Genomic DNA, 17,249 nt, shown 5'->3' on the forward strand with positions numbered 1-17,249 from the left:
TTATTTCTTTTTAATTTCAGCCTCTTCATTTCACTTAGACCGTCATAAGCTGCTTCCCTTGTTCTAAAGATTAAAGGAAGGTGCATGCAGACCTAAAAATCCTGGCATTAGGGCGTGGCGAAGACACAAACTTCACACTTTTAAGAGCTGGGACCAGGCTTCTTTTCCTTCAATTGAAAAGTTTTCAATACTTTCCTTTAATAGGGATAATAAGTCTTTAGCATGGGCGTTACACAAGCCTGAAAAGCTGTAACTATGATGTCTTACTTTCCTCAAGAGAAGGACCTTTTTACGAGGTAGTGAACAAAAAGTTGTCCACCACAGTCAGTAGCACTAGGACTAAGGTTCCAAGCACAGAAAATAAAAATAATAAATAAATAACACTGAAAACTTCAAGTCTAGTCTAATTAACGGCTTTCTCCGCATCTGATGAACTGAAAATACATCTGAATACTAATATTTTGTGCTGGAAAAGACCGAATGTGCAAAAAAGTAAAGTGTTACATCAGACGTTTTTACAGTTTATTATACATAAAAGGTAATGGAAATTATGTAAACGCATACCTGAACCAACTGGAATAAACAGTCCTAGTTTCTTCCATAGCAAATGGCACGAATTTTATTCAAGTCCTCGTTCTAGTTTTGCGGCTTTTTGCGCCTGGCTGTCATGGCTTGATACCGGCGGAGAAATTTGACACTTATTTGAACTGACCTCGACGCCAGCCAATGCCCAGAGACGAACGGTGTCGAAGACAAATCGTCAATTCCGAAAGGTGAAGGAGATAAACATTCATGGTGAAGGAGATAAACATTCTTGTCAGAATAAGTTCAATTTCGGTTTCTACATCGGCTATTGACAAGGAAGACTTGTGACCGGCGATGTTCCTTTTGCACTAGTTTACTTCAGTTGATCTGCTCCTGTCTCTGGGGTCGTAAGAGCAAGGACCTCCGACCAAGGAGCTAAAAGACCACCTCCATGCTTCCATGACAGCACAAGAATATCAAACCAAATTTAAAGTGACAAATTTTCCAGTTTCCTTAATTGAATTTATCTTACATTTACTTTACCAATTCAATTTACTTTGGTAAACACCAATGCGGGATATTATTAATATTCACTGATTATTGGTGATTTCCGAATTTGTAAAACGCAACCTTAACTATTTAGCGAATTAAAAACAGAATAGGAAAGTTTGGCCGGTCTCCAATTTTTATTTCAGCGAGCATTTTACCATAGTCATAGGGGAGAACTTCAACCCCACAGATTTCCCTTTGATGCGGTTTCATTGGCAATCTGACACCTGAGCGAACTCAAGAAATGGACATCGAGACGCTTACTGCTCCTTACTAGATATGGTTTTATAAGCAAAAATCTCACAACGCAAACGAGAAAAATCGGTTCCCAGACTGGACTTTACCTTATTGTAATTAAAGATTAAAAGAAATTTGTTTTCATTACGCTGGTATATGTAAAATTAGTCTGTTTATTGTCACGGTAACGCAACAACGGTTGTTTATTTAGCCGTTGTCGGAATTTTAAACGAATTATGGTGACTTCAAAACGGTCGTGTAAAGTGCTTAATTCAAAACCCAGGCTGATTTTAATACATTATCAAGAACAACGTTACATTACTTAAAAGGCAAAGTTTAAGAAAAATCGGCGTTATATCACATAGCGAAAACTATCTTTAAAATTTATCCGTTTTTGCGGGATTTTTCCTGTTTAGAAAAGGGACATTTTCCTAAGCTCTGTTTGCTTTTATTAATAATGGTTAAGTCTAGTTCAAACTTTGCTATAAACGTGCTGTGCTTCCGCTGTCAATACCGAGTATAAAAATACCATGGATCTTCTTTCCTTCCAGATGAAGAGTCAGTTCAGAATATTAATTTCACACTGCCGTGCGGGTACTTTCGGGATCCTCGCGGGTCAAATTTGTTTATCTCAGTTTTCTAGAACGTTAAGCGCTCCTAGAGAAAACTGAAGGCGGCAAATTTGTTCTCTACTTAAAGGCTTTTTGTAGCCAGAAAATGAGCGAAATTGATTTCTCGAGTTCTGCCACCAAATGCTTGATATTTTCTGACCGCCGCTCTTAATTATTTTTTATAGATTGTATATAAACGATGCAGATTTTTTATACAATGAGTCAAGCTGCGCTCCCGCAGTGAATAGTGAAAGAAATAAACACTGTCGGATGAAAAACCACTTTGGCTTAAATTGCAGAATATCCTGCCACTCGAACAACATTCTACGTAGCCGGCTAACTAATTAATATGTATTTCTAGTTCTTTAAACGATGTAGCTTTTATGCAATGAGTCAAGCTGCGCCTTTCTCCCGCATTTGTGTCTGCAGAGGTTTTTAGAATAGCCATAAAACAGCAGTGAACAGTTAAAGAAAAAAAAAAACATTGTCGAATGAAAAACCGCCGCTTTGGCTTAAACTGCAGAATACCCTGCCATTCGAACAGTCTACGTAGCCGGCTAACTAATTTTAAATATGTTATTATGTATTTCTCGTTAAACAACCTTTGCCGTGTTTCGGAGTTAGAACAGCTTACACTTGCTGATTGACATTTTCCGACTTAATAAATTCAATTTCCAATCATTAGTTTCAATGTTAAAGTTGTGGTTTTTGTAGTAACTCATGACAGGAACCGACAACGGTTGTTCTTTAGGAGGGGCATTTGACAGACAAATCCGACGATAAGGTGGGGCATTTGAACACCATTTTGGCTCGAGGGGGCGGGAATTTGAACGATCCAATCTGCAAAAGTTCAAATGCCCGGGGTTTGCTCGGGGGGGGGGGGGGGGGGATGTTGAAGTTTCGAGTTGATCGGCGCATTATTGCCTAATGAAGTAAGCGGAACTGTTTTGTTTAATTATCGAACGATCGGCAAAAATAATGTACTCAAAAGGTTACCGGTTCAACCATTCAAAATTGCAATTTACCCAGTTTGTTTGATTTAAAAACTAAATTACAGTCACACAACGTGTTTAGCAAAGATAATTTCTTTCGTTGTTTTCGCTTGAAATTTCGGTTTCAAAGCAAGTCAAATTTAATCAGTTTTACTCTGTACAGGCGCTGATATCGTCTATGAGTTTCTATGTCGACAGGGAACATTTGTTTTGTGTCTCCTGATTCAGTTCGAGCTGTTAATGTCGCCTTTCCCAATCACCTGCTCAAATATTTTCTCAAGAAACAGGAAGAATTAGTGCTGACAAATGGTGGTAATCCATCAATGCATTCAGTCCTAGAACAATCGCGTGACATGTTTTGATGACGTGTCATGATCTGAGGAAATTGAATATAAAATACCCTATAAGCGGAAGTCATTTCTTTATGGCGAAAGAAAGCGACAAGGAAGAATTTAACGGAATAGTATTTGCAAACCCACCATCCTCCTGCCATAAACCTCCAGCTCAAGGTATTCACATGCTTCGCACGAGATGGCTAAACCGTAATGGAAGTCGAAAAAGGGAAAGTTCCTACCGCCTAAACTCACCAACCCACGCATCATGAAAAACAACGCCCCACAGTTTTCTCATAGAACTTGAAGCCACTACTCTAAATTAGCCAAGATTGGCCTTTAATGTTAACTAGATGACGGCTGTGTATTTATGCAAGAAAGTACCGGGTTCGGCATTACATCAGCGTATATTTCTGTGCGCGTTACAATCGTATATACTCTTTTTTTTAAGAATATTGTTTGGAATAAACAATAATTATCCTGGGCCAGGATGAACTCACGCATTATGAAAAACAACGCCCCAAAGATTTCTCATATAACTTGAAGCCACTTCTCTAAATTATCCAAGGTTTGCCTTTGATATTATTTTTATCTCCTAGTATAGGGTACACTGTTTTAGGAGTATCCCTATTAAAGCATTAATGCATATTAATTATTGTTTGTTGTTTTTGCTTCTATCAAAAGAGGTCAATGGAATTATGGAAGCAAGAAACATATTTTTAAACTGTCTAGAAACGCATCGTTGTGTGAAATTTTAAAATAGTCGTCGGTATTTCTGGGAATCATGCATCGCGTGACTTGCCAGATCATGATTCAGCCGACCCTGGGTGACTCAATCGAAGTGTTATAAATATAACTGGAGTACTCAGGTGCGACCGGTTAGTCTTGTAGACTTCTTATTAAAACAGCCGGCGAAACAGTTGAACTAATAGTATATTAAGTTTGTTCTTGCGTTAAACTGTCATCTTTAACCGAATAGATTTTCATGGTAATGTAACCATTAATTATTTATATTGTGGATCTTAGCTGGGTTCTTTGAGCCAGCGACACACCTGGGGATTTTATACCCCGATCGCGGCGAATTTGATCGCCAGCGAAAATCGGAAGCGATTTCCGCCACCGATTGATGCCGACACACTTGGCGATTTTTTTCGCTGATCGCGGCGATGTGCCAGCTTTGAAAACTCGTGTGATAAAATCGCCCAACCTGATGGGTTGGCTTCACCGGCGATTCGCAGCAATTACCGTAGAAAATCGTGGGGAACGGGCACACTTGGCGCTGCCGGCGAATTTAATCGCCGATATCTGACATGCCAGACATCGTCCATTTTATACGCCAATCGCAACGATCGGCGAAAATCGCAATTGCTGCGCCGGTCACACCTGGCGATTTTCGCCAACCGGGGCGATCGGCGTATAAATCGCTAAGTGTGTCGCTGGCTTTACAAGATGACTTCTTTTATTAACTGAAACGCAACTCTTAAAACAGCAGTAGCTTTTATTTCGGAGGCCAATAAGCAAGCTGAAACTTGCAAAAATTATTTTTAAAAAACGGTCGTGTTGAATAAGCTAATTAACTTGCTTCGGTGTTTAAAAGCTAGCTCTTGAAAAAAAAAAAAAAAAAAAAAAAAAAAAAAAAAAACTTGAGCACGACCGGTCTGGTTCGCGCTACCAAATATTTGTCCCGCAACAGCTGAGTAAGAATTTGTTGGAAATTTCTAGTGGTAGTTAATCGCGTTTCAAATCGTTAACCAAAAGAGAAATAAATATATTAACGATTTTGTTTTGTCGAGAGATCGAATTTAACTTTGCGCTGGAAACCAGCGTGCAAGCGGCAAAATAATGTACTCTTATGATCCCGGGTCAACCATTCACAATTGCAACTTACCCAATTTGTTCAGTTGACTTAAGAGTGAAACAACTTGTTTAGCAAAGATAAGTTCTTGAGATTCCGGTTTAAGTTCTCTGTAATATGTAGAACCAGGACGTACTAGTAATCAGGTGTGACTAACACAGGAACAGAATATACCGGCGCGAATATACTGGGACATATACCGGCGTGACTCGATCGGTTTCACTTGCAGGCCATGCAGTCAAGTTGACTTCTGAACATTTTATGACGTCATTTTCTAGTACCAAAGAAAACTGCCATCGATTTGTTAAATAAAGTTTTTCTACTCTAGGTATATGACAGGGTTAAACGGCTGTAAATCCAGGGCGGAAATCACAAAGAGAAACGTTTTTCTCTCCAGTTAAAAATTAAAGGTGGCTTGCAAAAATAAATCTAGAACCGCTTGCTTGCTAGTATAGAACGATAGATCAAGTGAACATTCGTGAGTTCCAATTCAATAATATAACCACTAAAAGTTTACACTGATTGTTTGTCTGTTTCATTCCCAGACCTAATTTCAACTTGGAAAGCTATAGCCGCGTTTTCTCTTTCCTTTCTGACGGTAATTGTAAACGCCTCAGTTATTGTAGTCATCTGGAAAGATTCTTACAAACAGCTAAAAGGAACGGCCAACTACCTCATCTTAAACCTCGCCCTGTGTGATCTTCTGGTTGTTCTTTTAGGTGAGTTGTTATTTGGTCTAAGCCACTGGCTTCCTTACGAGAACGTTACAGGAGCAGCCTACATCTTCACATACTTAGCGTTTTGTGCTTCGTTTCTGACAATCCTTGGTCTAGCAGTCGAGCGGCTTATTGTCATATCTCCGGCGTCAAACAGCACGGATTATCTAACTATCTCATATCTCTCAAAAGGGAGTTTTGCAATCTGGATATTAGCTACGCTGTTGGCTTTTCTTCCCGTCACTGGATGGCCTGACTCATTTGACGGCTACAGAGTTTTTATTGGTGATGCAATTCCCTTTCCTATATTAGTCTTATTACTTGCCTGTTACTCAAGAATCTACTTCATCGTGAGAAAAACTTTGTTCCTATTTAACAACACCAGAGGAGAGACGAGACGAGGGACTAGCTCTAACCGAAAGTGCTCGCCAGATGGAAAAGCTGAAAAGGAAAGAGAGAAGTGTTGCCTACTCCGTTTTCATCCTTGTTGGAATATTTGCCGTTTGTTGGATTCCAATCATCGTAATGGAGAACGTAAACTAAATTTACAAAAGCTGCCATTACAAGACAGAAGTGAAACTCTTAGAGGCCTTAGTAATTTTGCATCCCCTGTTAAACCCGATCGCTTATTCGCTGCGCACTGCTAATTAACAAGTTTCCAAGGGCTCTGTTGAAAACTTGCAAGGGCTGTTTTTGCCCTAACCCAGACAGACGTGCTATCGTGTGATAAAAAAAAACGCTTTATATTCCGATAGAGTACACAGTTAGCTATGTAATATTGTAAGAAAGTAAGTAATTCCAAATGAGAAGTAAACATATCACAACCTTTCTATGCGCGTTACAACTACATGTAGTAAAAAAAAAAAAAAAAAAAATGTCTTCCGGTCCTGATAAAAAAAAAAAGCTGTCTCGAGGCTCTCACTTCCTTGGATGTCAGTTCCAAAGTCATGGAAAGAATGAGGCATCAGGCTTAGTGGTGATAGCATTAGCCTCCCACTAAGGTGGCCCGTGTTCTCGGGTTTTCCGGCTCTCCTCCACTAAAACCAACATTTCCAAATTCCAACTCTACCTGGAACACACGGGTACCTCTGAAACGAACTCTTCAGTACAGCTTTTTCTTTTTCTTTTTCTTTTTTTTTTTCTTAAGTTTGCGTGTAGCCGGGAAGGCCCTATGTGCCACGAGGCACGAAAAGGATATATGATGATATATATGATGCGTGTAGCCGGGAGGGAGTGTTTTGATATAGTCCGCTTTTAGGGCCCTAGTCAGCCACACCTTTGTTTTTGTTTATATGCGAGAGTTAAGCTATTATATTTTATTTGGAGCATGTCGAAATGAACAAAATGACTGTGAAACTGCTAAAAAAAATGAAAAATACTTTTAGGAACACAACTTACATTAAAGCAATAAGATTTCGCTTCACCATGCAATATTAATAGTTTTGATGGCATCGAAAATGACGGAGGCTGACTAGGGTCCTTTAAGCTCTCGTGCTAATATTATATCCACCGAAAGGCTACGAAATATTCACCGTTTTTTTACTGACCCGGCTCAGAGATGAATAATTTTGAAACTGGCTAATTAATACATCACAAGTACTCCCATAGCTAAAGTGATTTCCCAAAACCTTTGTCATCAAGGTTTTAGTGTCTCGCGTACCTTTTTTTTTTCCAATATTTTTGATCCGAACGTTGGCTAAATTTCTGTTATTTTAAATATCCTCAGCAAACCAAGGCGCTTCCGGGAGATTGAAAATCTTACTTAAGCAGTAAAAAGACATAATGTATCCGGTTAAGTTTAAAGTGTGCAATAAATGGTTCAAGCTGTGAAATATAATGTTCATGATGATGTAATATTTTTTCCAGTTACTTAATTCGTTGACCACCGTACCTCATATCCTTAATTAACGCTAAAGTTTGAAAATGGAAAGTCTTTCTTATACGAAAATACATTTATACCATGATATTTTCTTACTGCAGCATAAATACATAAAACCTATTTTTCTCGATGTGAAAATACATGCCTTTGGTCAGTCTCTTCATGTACCCGGCCGGCAAGAATTTTTTGTCCCTTGTTTTTCCCTTTCTGACCCCTTTCGAATCCGTCTTTCCTTTTTATTTTGCTCTGTTAACTTTTACTAAAGTAAACTTTACTAAAAATGGAACAGAACACGCTTGCAGCGAATAATACCTTATTAACGTCTATATGTTTTTATTTCAAAAAGCTCTCGCGGTCACAAAAATAACCCCGAAAACAAATTATCGCGTGATATTTAAATGACATTCAGTGAGATCGTATAACCTTCATACGCCTTCGCAAAAGAATTACAACTGATCGAAACACAGTATAGTACAGAACAGAAATTCTAAAATTTCGAGGACTGGAATTTTTAACCCTTACAGCTGTGATTGGAATTTGTGTGATCCTGCTGTTGTCTTCAGTAGTAACAATTTTGGTCCATGGATCCTAAAGGTAAGAAATCATCTGGCCCCGGTTGTTCAAAGAGCGGATAATTTTATCCACTGGATAGGTTTCTATGCGGCAAATAAATGTGTGGAAGAATTTCCCTATAGCTCTATAACTTGTGTATAGAGTAGAAGCGTATGTCTAATTTAAGTATAATGATGGGTTGTGTGGAAAACTTGCCAGAAGCGTTGTTTGTTATACATTTGCACCACTGGATGGTGACTTATCCACTGGATAAAGTTATCCGCCCTTTGAACAACTGGAGCCTGATTTAAACGGTAATATAAACTGGTGGGATCAAGAAAAAGTGCTTTATGGTCACAAATCTCTCATGATGAGAGATAAAATCTTGTTATTAAGTATTTTTCGTTTTTAACTAGTTGAATGGTACGTTTCGAGCAGTTTTCAATTGAGTGCCTAAAACCAAAACCAAAGTAATTATTTTGGTCAACCACACAGAATAAAAGCAACTTCGTAGCGAACCAGCAGAATCCTAAGCAAGTACCTACAGCCGGCGCTAGGGACGGTAAAGGTCCGTTTAAACGGCCTTCAACCGATTTGACCAACTAGTTTTTTTCAATTCGACAAAAAATGAACGGATGTTGGGCAAATGTTGACAAATTAATGTTGAATGGAGTGCTCAAACGGCAGCAAAGGAAATCATTATTGAATCGCTGTTGAATGAAAGCTTAAACAAATTTAAATTTGATTCAGCACGCTTTCAACAAGCTTTCAACATTTTTACGCTCTCACTGAATGTTGAACGACCTGTTCAAACACCCCCGTCATTCGGTTCAACAAAGTGTTGAACACATGTTGAAGCAAATGTTGAAACCGTTTAAACTGGCCTTTGATGCGCGTGCGAGAGCGTTAGCCACAATTATTGGTTTTGTTTTGCGTCTAATTTTACTATCAAATGACAGAGCGTGACAACCAAAACAAAGGAAACATAAATTCGTTTCGACAGCTGATTGAATAAAAAAGCTCATAGACTTATAACACTAAAAAACCATCGCACGAGAAGTTCTTTTCCCTTTACCATTAAATCGTTACCATTTGGCGCACACATGATGGTCACTTCGTGGGGTGAGACGCCGAGCTTATCAGATCGTGGTCCTAGGAACAATGTCCAAAGGGCTATCAAAACATTTAACTGAAAATCTGCTGTAAATTAAAAGACCGGCGTGACACTGATTGAATAAGGCTACCTAAAGTTCGCAAAGCTAGATTGTATTGATCTGTGTAGCGAGGAAGAGTTTGTTTGCACTGCACTTCATTCCAGAGTAGAAGCGGTGATTTATTGTGTTATAACGGTACAGTGAAACTCCTCCTTACGGACACCAGCTTAATACGGACACTCTTGATTACGGACAGTTTTCTTGGTCCCGCTACATATATTTTCAGTTAAAATTAACCCGCTTTATATTTAACGACATTCTGTAATAAGGACACTTATTCTGGTCCCATTTATTCTGGTCACATTTAATATGTTCCTATCTTTAGCATTTTGAGCGGGTTCTAGCTTATCAGGCAGCTGTTCTTCTTCTTGTATCTGTAAGTTGCGCGACGCCATTTTGTTGCCAGTGAAAGTGGGAACTGGTACCCAATCAATCAATCAATCAATCAATCGCAGTATTGCGTAACCTTCTTCTACCTACCCCACACGAATAAAAATAGACTGAACCATGAACAGAACTTGAAATAATCGAGATCTCAGAGACCATGCATATCATGACTCTGATAATGTTTTCTTCAAAAAACTAAAAATATGCTGATGTTGCTAACAGTGCTACTTTAAAAAAAAATGAAAAAATCATCCTCGTTTTTCCAAACTATGCCAACAATTATGCTAGCGCAGTCGATAAGGTCCCAGTAAACCCAGAGTCTGACAAATGTCGACCAGTGTTATCTGCCCGATGGATATCTTGGATATCTTGTTCCTTTTTTTTCGGTAAAATAGTTTTATTAATTTGTTTGTTTGTTTGTTTGTTTTAGTTCAAGCAGCAGTCATTTTGCCAATTTCTGTTCTGATTGCATTTTCAAACCTCTTGGTGATCACGGTAATCTGGAAAGATCCATTCAAGGAGCTTAAGCGAACCCGCGCCAGCCACTTCATTTTAAACCTGGCCATTTGTGATCTATTGGTTGCTATGCCAGGCCTGTTGCTGTTTGGTATTTGTATTTTGTTGCCAAGTGATGATCTTCAGCTTGCAGCATTGCTCACTACATCCATCGCCGGGACTGCTTCCAGTTTAACAATCCTTGGCCTAGCAGTTGAACGACTCATCGTCATTTCATGCCCACTAAGAAGCACACAGTATTTGACAACTCGTTGTCTCACACTTTGGATTATGTCTATCTGGTTTGTCGCTAGCTTACGCTTATTTCCCCTCATTAGCAGGGTAGAACTGTATTTTAATTTGGTAGCGAATGTTGTTCAGGTGTTTGGTATTATTGTAATAATCATAATAGTCGCCAGTTACACAAGAATTTACTTCGTGGTAAAAAGGTCTTTAAATGTAGATATAACCACACTGGAGGAGACGCCAACAGAGCGTCAAGCTTTGACTGAAAATGCTCGAACAATAGAGAGGTTAAAACAGAAAGAGAGAAGTGTTGCGCGCACGACTTTTATGCTGGTTGCTATTTATGTCGTTTGTTGGATTCCGTTATACGTATTGGACCAAATAAACGCGTCCTGTAAATGTTTCAAACATGGCTTTTTGGAATTGTTATTAGCGTCCTTACATCCACTGCTCAATCCCTTGGCTTATTCATTGTGCACTGAGCAAAGTTTCGAAGAGCACTTTTAAAAACTTGGAACGGACTGTGCCAGTAAGATGTTACTGAAAACGAGTAATACGAGTAATACATTTTAATTTGTTCATGTTAACTTTAGTTTTTCCCTTCATGCAATCCATTAGTTTTTTAAACAGGGCTTCTATTGAGATCTATTGAGAGTCCAAAGAGAGTCAAAAGAATTTATTTGTTTCGTCAAACAGAAATAGATCGGTTTCCAATTGAGTGTCATAAAACCAAAACCAAAGTAATTACTCTGGCCAATCGAAACAGATGTAAAAACACAACGAGCCACTCAGAATTCAAAGCAAATACATGTGACTGGCGCCAAGCGCGGGAAAACGAGAGCGGCGAAAGCACGATTGGTTTTGGTTTGGATTCCCATTGGTTGAGAAAGTGGTGCAACTTTTGTCAACCAATCACAGAGCGTCGTAATGCAAAACCAAACCAAACGCGAAAATACTTTCGATACTCAATTGAAAACCGCACTATTACACACTAAACATACAAAGTAGGGGGAACGGGGTGATGGTGACGGGGAACCTGAACTTGAAACCGAGGGCTCATAAGGTCCAGGCTCCCCTAGACTTTTGAGATATGACAAAAATAGAATAGTCGGCACTTCTTACCGATAGGTACAGCTAGTTTTATTTCTCATACACACCTGAAGGTTAGATTACACGTACCCGGATTAATTGGTAGATTTGGCTCAATTTGAAAAAGAAATTGAGCAAGCGTATGAACATTCTTTGGCAGTGCTACAGATGTTGAAAATATTAATGTGACTATTCTAGCTTAGATTATATAGCGTATGACATTTCCGTTTTAGAATCATTATGTATTGGGGTAACAATTAAAAGTGTTTGGTGTTGATCCGGTATCGAACTGTCCGTAGCATTAAACATTTCGCTAGTGCAGGTTTTATCGTTTTATTGGCTAGTATTACCGCTTATAAAGCAAGAATTTTATACGGTTAAGTTAAAAACTTATTTGTATCGTATTTACAAATTACATTCTTTTCAAAATCTCAGCCTCTGGTTTATTCTCAAAATATTCTTAAAAACAAATTTCAGCCTAGATATTCTTATGAAATAAAGTCTTATAAAAGCGAGTGTTTATTCACTTTTGTTGTTGTTGTTGTTTTTTTTTTGTCTCTCCTTAAAGTGTTCAATGTGATATGTCGCCAGTATTTCCAGAATTCATGCATCGCGGGACATTCCAGATTGCTAATATTCCATCGGTGACTCACCGGAAGTGTTATGAATGATTGCATTTCTCTGTGTGACCGGTTTGATTAGGCTTGTAGGCTTCTTGTTAGAAAAACCAGTGAATTAAACCAATAGTCCAATTTTACACGTTAAGAAAAGAAAATATCGAGGCACGGAAGGTTTTAAACGCTCAGAGAGCGAGAGAGAATGGATTTCATGGTAACGCAGCCGTTAATTAATATGTTCACTTAGATGGTTCGAAAGCTATCTAAGCAATAGACAACAATATGTGGAATTTAATGGCGTTAGGTCGGAGTCTTGCGAAATTAAGTGCGGGGTGCCTCAGGGTTCTATACTAGGTCCCCTACTTTTCCTACTCTATATAAATGATCTGTGTAACGTGTCGAAGGTCGTGGACTTTATTCTTTTTGCAGATGATACAAACATATTTTTCTCCCACAAAGATTTTAACTTGCTTCCTGGAATCTTGAATTCTGAATTGCTTAAATTAACTCATTGGTGTCGAGCAAACAAACTGTCCATTAACTTTAAAAAATCAAATTTTATGGTTTTTAGACCACCCCAAAGGAGGCAAACACTTGATATATCTATTCAAATTGACAACAATGCAATTAAACGTGTGAAAGAAACAGTATTTTTAGGTGTTATCCTCGATGAGCATTTGTCATGGAAGCCTCACATTCTTAGTGTTTCTAGAAAAATATCAAAATCAATAGGTATTATTTATAAGTCTAGTTTTTGCCTCCCCAAAACCTCCTTACGTTCCTTGTACTATAGTCTAGTTTACCCTTACTTAATTTATTGTGTTTCTGTGTGGGGATCGACGTATCAGTCTAATTTAAATCGGATTATTGTTCTGCAAAAGAAGATAATTAGAATAATATCAAAAGTTTCTTTTGATGCTCATACCGGTGTTCTTTTTAAAGAACAGGAGATTTTAAAATTCTCTGACATTTATTTATACCAAATAGGTAAATTTATGTATCTTTTTAAAAGAAGCTTACTTCCAAATTATTTTCGTGATATGTTTACTCTTGCAAGTCAAATACATTCTTATAAAACAAGAAATTCCAACCTTTTCTATATACCTTATTGTCGAACTAATCTTCGAAAATTCTCAATTCGGTTTCAAGGTCCTTCGTTTTTCAACTCGCTAAGTCGTGAAATTCAAAACAGTGAAACTATCAGTTTGTTTGGCAAAAGACTTAAAAAATTCCTTCTATCTAAGTTAAATTGACTCTTTGTTGAGCTACACACCTTTTCTTTACCTTTTCTTTTTTTTCTTCCTTTCCTTTTTTTTTTTTTTTTTTTTTTTTTTTTTCTTCTTTAAAAAAAAAATTTAATTGGAAATTTCAATCAGTACCCTTAACTTCTATGGTTTATCCAATAGTTCTAGGAAGCCTATAGTTAATAAGCCCCCGGCTTCTATATAGGCTTCCTAGCCTTTAACACATTTAATATTGTAAATAGTCAAGTATGAATATTGTAATAGTAAGAATATTGTGTGTCGTCTGTAATGTATTTATGTTGTATTTTTTTGTTAATGGCAAATAAATTGAATTGAATTGAATTGAATTGAATTCATTGCATTGTTGATCTTAGATGTGTTATTTACAAGACGAACTATTCAGTTAACTGGAACGCAACTCTAAAAACAACAGTAATCTTTGTTTCGGAGGCTAATAGGCCAGCTGAAATATTCTATCTCTGCACAAGCAATCACCACCCAAAACTTGCGAAAAATAATTAAAACCGCCGCGTTGTATGAGCTAACTTAACTTGCGCATGCTTCGTTGTTTAAAAGCTCCAAACTTCTGCCCCGCAAAAGCTGAGTAAGAATTTGTTGGAAATTTCTAGTGGTATTTAATCGCGTATCAAATCATTAATGAAAGGAGGATTGAATTTATTGCCAAATGAAGTAACCGGCACTGTTTTGTTTAATTGTCGAACGATCGGCAAAAATAATGTACTCAAAAGGTTGCCGGTTCATCCATTCACAATTGCAATTTACCCAGTTTGTTTGATTTAACAACTAATTACAGTTACACAACGTGTTTAGCAAAGATAATTTCTTTCGTTGTTTTTGCTTGAAATCTCGGTTTCAAAGCACGTCAAATTTAATATTACTCTGTACAGGCGCTGATATCGTCTATGAGTTTCTATGTCGACAGGGAACTTTTGTTTTGCGTCAATTCGGTTCGAGCTGTTAATGTGGTCTTCCCCAATCACCTGCCCAAATATTTTCTCCAGAAACAAGAAGAATTAGTGGTGACAGAAGGTGGTAATCCATCAATGCACTCAGTCCTAGAACAATCGCGTGACATGTTTTGATGGCGTGTCACGCTATGAGGAAATTGCATATAAAATACCCTACGAACGGAAGTCATTTCTTTATGGCGAAAGAAAGCGGCAAGGAAGAATTTAACGGAAAAGTAGTTGCAAACCCACCATCCTCCTGCTATACTGAAGTTAACGTTATAACATCCATTATGTTTTAGCTAGCCGACCGCCGCCTCCCACCACTACTCCATTTTTTATTTTTATTTATTTATTTTTTAATTTTTTTAAAATTATTTTTGCACGTTTGCGCGATTCAGAAGTCATCCAAGACGGTATTTTTGCAGTTCTGCTGTGATGTTTCTTTCAAAAAAAAAAAAAAAAACAGTAAGGTGATGGCAAATTAAGAAACCTCCAGCTCAAGGTATTCACATGCTTCGCACGAGAAGGAAAAAATGTAATGGAAGTCGAAAAAGGGAAAGTACCCACCACCTAAACTCACCAACCCACGCATTATGCAAAACAACGCCCCACAGATTTCTTATAGAACTTCAACCCACTACTCTAAATTAGCCAAAATTCGCCTTTAATGTTAACTAGATGACGGCTGTCTATTTATGCAAGAAAGTACCGGGTTTGGCATTACATCAGCGTATATTTCTGTGCGCGTCACAACCGTATAGTTTTTTTTTTAAGAATATTGTTTGGAATAAATAATAATAATAATCCTGGGCCAGGATAAACTCACCAACCCACACATTATGCAAAACAACGCCCCAAAGATTTCTCATATAACTTGAAGCCACTTCTCTAAATTATCCAAGGTTTGCCTTTGATATTATTTTTATCTCCTAGCATAGGGTACACTGTTTTAGGAGTATCCCTATTAAAGCATTAATGCATACTAATTATTGTTTGTTGTTTTTGCTTCTATCAAAAGAGGTCAATGGAATTATGGAAGCAAGAAACATATTTTTAAACTGTCTAGAAACGCATTGTTGTCTGAAATTTCAAAATAGTCGTCGGTATTTCTGGGAATCATGCATCGCGTGACTTGCCAGATCATGATTCAGCCTACCTTGGGTGACTCAATCGAAGTGTTATAAATATAACTGGATTACTCAGGTGCGACCGGTTAGTCTTGTAGACTTCTTATTAAAACAGCCGACGAAACAGTTGAACTAATAGTATATTAAGTTTGTTCTTACGTTAAACTACCATCTTTAAACGAATAGATTTTCATGGTAATGTAACCATTGATTATTTATATTGTGGATCTTAGCTGGGTTGTTTAAGCCAGCGACACATTTGGGGATTTTATACCCGATCGCGGCGAATTTGATCGCCAGCGAAAATCGCAAGCGATTTCCGCCACCGATTGATGCCGACACACTTGGCGATTTTTTTCGCTGATCGCGGCGATGTGGTAGTTTTGAAAACTCGTGTGATAAAATTGCCCAACCTGCTGGGTTGGCTTCACCGGCGATTCGCAGCAATTACCGTAGAAAATCGTGGGGAACGGGCACACTTGGCGAATTTAATCGCTGATATCTGACATGCCAGATATCGGCGATTTTATACGCCGATCGCAACGATCGGCGAAAATCGCAATTGCTGCGCCGGGCACACCTGGCGATTTTCCCCAACCGCGGCGATCGGCGTATAAAATCGTAAGTGTGTCGCTGGCTTTACAAGATGACTTCTTTTATTAACTGAAACGCAACTCTTAATACAGCAGTAGCTTTTATTTCGGAGTCGAATAAACAAGCTGAGACTTGCAAAAATTACTTTTAAAATACGGTCTTGTTGAATAAGCTAATTAACTTGCTTCGGTGTTTAAAAGCTAGCTCTTGGAAAAAAAAGAAAAAAACAAAAAAAACAAAAACTTGAGCACGACTGGTCTGGTTCGCGCTACCAAATATCTGTCCCGCAACAGCTGAGTAAGAATTTGTTGGAAATTTCTAGTGGTAGTTCATCGCGTATCAAATCGTTAACCAAAAGAAAAATAAATATATTAACGATTTTGTTTTGTCGAGAGATCGAATTTAACTTTGCGCTGGAAACCAGCGTGCAAGCGGCAAAATAATGTACTCTTATGATCCCGGGTCAACCATTCACAATTGCAACTTACCCAATTTGTTCAGTTGACTTAAGAGTGAAACAACTTGTTTAGCAAAGATAAGTTCTTGAGATTCCGCTTTTAAGTTCTCTGTAATATGTAGAACCAGGACGTACTAGTAATCAGGTGTGACTAACACAGGAACAGAATATACCGGCGCGAATATACTGGGACATATACCGGCGTGACTCGATCGGTTTCACTTGCAGGCCATGCAGTCAAGTTGACTTCTGAACATTTTATGACGTCATTTTCTAGTACCAAAGAAAACTGCCATCGATTTGTTAAATAAAGTTTTTCTACTCTAGGTATATGACAGGGTTAAACGGCTGTAAATCCAGGGCGGAAATCACAAAGAGAAACGTTTTTCTCTCCAGTTAAAAATTAAAGGTGGCTTGCAAAAATAAATCTAGAACCGCTTGCTTGCTAGTATAGAACGATAGATCAAGTGAACATTCGTAAGTTCCAATTCAATAATATAACCACTAAAAGTTTACACTGATTGTTTGTCTGTTTCATTCCCAGACCTAATTTCAACTTG

General features: G+C 38.0%; 1 long non-coding RNA gene across 1 annotated transcript; it reads left to right on the forward strand.

Moving 5' to 3' along the window:
• The first annotated feature begins 8,147 nt into the window (after positions 1–8,147).
• LOC146476275 (uncharacterized) lies at positions 8,148–10,998 on the forward strand. Its single transcript, XR_014865636.1, has 2 exons — positions 8,148–8,290; positions 10,280–10,998. It is a non-coding gene; the product is annotated as an uncharacterized LOC146476275 (long non-coding RNA).
• The last annotated feature ends 6,251 nt before the right edge of the window (positions 10,999–17,249 follow it).

This window comes from Pavona decussata, unplaced genomic scaffold, assembly GCF_977016875.1.
Source record: "Pavona decussata unplaced genomic scaffold, jaPavDecu1.1 SCAFFOLD_78, whole genome shotgun sequence".
Lineage (NCBI taxonomy): Eukaryota > Metazoa > Cnidaria > Anthozoa > Scleractinia > Agariciidae > Pavona > Pavona decussata.